This window comes from Dreissena polymorpha, chromosome 8 (assembly GCF_020536995.1).
Source record: "Dreissena polymorpha isolate Duluth1 chromosome 8, UMN_Dpol_1.0, whole genome shotgun sequence".
In the NCBI taxonomy this organism is placed as follows: Eukaryota; Metazoa; Mollusca; class Bivalvia; order Myida; family Dreissenidae; genus Dreissena; species Dreissena polymorpha.
In genome coordinates this window covers 1149178-1152712 of record NC_068362.1, presented here as the reverse complement: position 1 = coordinate 1152712, position 3535 = coordinate 1149178, and positions in this window count along the sequence as shown.

Sequence of the window (3535 nt, the reverse complement as noted above, 5' to 3'; positions counted from 1 at the left end):
TTATGAGACCACACTTAAACTATTAGTACCTTTGTTTTGAACATAATTTGATGTAATTAAATGTTAACAAATATTCCTATAAGTCCACATCTACAAAGGAAGATAATTAGTTACTGCACAAAATAAATATATTCGGAATGTTTATATCCCTTTGTATGTAAGGTTCCTAACGCATATGCATTGGCAAGATCATACTTAACTCTCAATACAACACACACGCACACACACGCACACACACGCACACACACACGCACGCACGCACGCACGCACGCACACACACACACACACACACACACACACACACACACACACACACACACACACACACACACACACACACACACACACACACACAGTTACAATCATACATACATCTCTCTGTAGAATTCTTCTATTACTCAGTGGAAGGCTCACCGTTGCGCACTCTAGGAACCTCGGTCTCCAACATGGCGGCATCTTTCATGAAGCAGCCAACAACAGTCCACAGCGAAGGATGCTGGTGCCCAACCAAAACTTGAAACGCATTATTCCATGCCTCACATAGGTTGTTCGTCCTCGCTTCTCCACGGACTGTTGCTGTGTAAATGTTCCAGGTGTCGAGCTGAAAACGTGGCGGGATTCATCTGAAGAGCATCATGCCGTCAGCTGTTCTCACGGACCTGCCGATAAAAAAAACATACACGTTAAAATAAAGTATATAGTAAGTTATTGCCATTGCGTCTGTAAATCAGTATTTTCTCACTTAGCGACCTCGCTTACTTTGCGAAAAGAACAAAATCAGGAGCTAGAATATATGGAAAACTCACAGCATGTATATTCGGACAACGTGTTATTTTTTTGAATAAACATAATCGTACGATCAAAGCATGCGTATAAAAACATGCTTGCATTGTACACAGTATTTACCGGTGGAGAAAGTTCCGTCCATGTACCACGTTGTCGCCGACTCCAGAAGGCCCAATCCGTCCTCTGAGGAAAAACACCAGGATCCTACTGCGTGTTGACTTTTTATCGTACATAAGGTTGGTGCGGTAGGCCTCCGGGAATGGAATTGGTATGTCATCAAGTTTCTCAGGGTTCTTTGGTGTCTGCCCCGACTTCTTAGCACGCATATGTCGTTTGATGGTCATTGTAGTTCCCGCTGCTACTCGGACCTGGAAATAAAATAGACAATAATAACAGCACGAATATTTGTGTATTTATACTCGTGGCTGCAAATTAATTCCTCGAGGTAATTATATAAGTATGTTTTACACAAAAATTAAAGAGATTCCAGTACAGCTCGCGTGTGCATTTATACCTTTGGCTGCAAATTCATTACTCGTTGTAATTATATAAGTATGTTTTACACAGAAATGAAAAAAATGTCAGTAAAGCTCGCGTGTGTAGGCTGGCCCCCATTCGAGGTCAACGCGACTGTGATTTCATCCCGCACCTTCAACGCCTCCACGTAGAACTTGTCGTGGACGTGGCTGTGAAAAGAAAACATCAAATGAGAATACATGTAAATACTTAGTTTTGCAATGAACTACTCAATGCGTCACCAGGCTTAAATATCATTAAATGACTAAATGCATGCAATGTAATATTATTTAATATTCTAATATATAAAAGGGTCGTTTCTGATTCATTAAGTTATTAACTTATCGTATACTAATACAATTTATTTATATTTTATTAATAATTAACTTACTGGATTATCGGTAGTGACGGTTCCCTTGCAGTTCTCGCTTCGTCGCTGAGAACATTTCCATCGAATCTTTGACTTGGTTTCCTTTTTCTTTGAGTACGAAAAACCTTCATAGCATAGCTTTGCAGCGCCTCTCTGATTCCTAATGAACACCATAATTGATGCAATGATTATAGTGATATTTGACAGTCTATGTTGTATTTTACACATTTGACGGAAACAGTTTGCATTTTGAGCAGAGCGCGTCATGCATTTATGAAAAAAAAATCGGTTTCAGTTTGCTTTTATTTGCAGCTAATTAGGTAGGCTGAGAACGTGTTACCTTTAACGATACGCACCGCGATCTTTTAATCTTTTAATTAGTAGATCGGGCCTAATTAAATTGTTGAGCACTTGTTACATTTGAAGAAAGCCGCATACGGGTTTATTATATTGAACCGTCGAAATCCGTAATTGGTGAGAACAAACAAATAAATTATTGTTTTCAGCTTGCATAAGGATGTAATTAATTGCATACTTATTTTTTTGTTTTAATTACGGGGAACATATCAAATAATTCAGCCGCGGAAACTTTAAATTAGCATAAAGGGATTTTTTCTTTGTTCACATAGGGGAAAATCACGTAATAATCAATATGGCGACGTCCATGCCGAGGCAGGTATTTTTTTGCCGTTTTATACCTTTTATTACTTGTATATTATTTTTCAAATTTCGCTCACTTTCCAGTCATATTAGCAATAAAGTTACTGGCTTTTTTGTCATTGTAATACTCGATCTATAAATCGAATTTACTCGCCGCGAAATTTCTTTATTTAGGGGTTACTTCTCCGGGTCATCAATTATGACAAGGGGGGCACTTCTCTGCCCCCAATTTTTCCGCAGAACGGCAGTTCTCCGCCCAATAAAAAACAGTGAGGGGGTAGTTCTCCGCCCGTTAAAAAATCTTTGAAGGGGCACTTCTCCGGGGGGCGCCTATCCTAGAGCCATATGCGCTTATATGAATTCCACCTCTTTCTGCCAACTGGTGGGCGGAGTCTAAACTGTGCAGGTGGGGTGAATTGACACTTCAATTTCCATTTTCGATAATAAAGGTCATGTTACCCGAGTGGTACAAAAGCGCTCAAAACATATGCTAATGATCAATACCATTAAAATATAAACGTTCGGCGCTTTTTTCAATATTTGGCATTTTAATAAAATATTTACGTTTAAAGTTTAGTGGTAACAGTACGGGATTTGTCTTGCGACACACAGGGTTATTGAACGGAATATTTAATGTATTTTCACGCTTCAACGTACTAAAATGAAATATGCGAAAAGCGATAGCTTTAATAGGCGTCAATTTAATACAAAATGAAATATTTGTGCAATTTAAGCATATATAGTGCAAGAGACGTTGATATTATCAGCGACACTGTGCACTTTTCTCTCTGGCGCATTTTTGTATCATCTTATTACGTCACACCCGGTTAAGGGACACAACTTTTACACTAGTAAATGCGAATAACTGGAAGGGTCTATACATCTTCCTTAAATCATTGGACCAATGGAAGCTACCAGCTCACTGCAGAATGCGAACATCGCCGCTATCTTAAAGAAAGGAGGTGTTCACCTACCAGAGAATTATAGACATGTATCTCTTACATCGATATCATGTAAACTACTACAACACACAATCTGTAAACACATGCTTATTCATCTAGAATATAACAACTGTTACATAACATAGAACTGTTGATGATTCGGAATCTTGTTCATCTGGCAATTTTATGCCCATGGATTTAAAAGAAGACCAATATATAGATAGGCAAAAGAATTTACTTCTCTATCTGATCGTGCATTTGT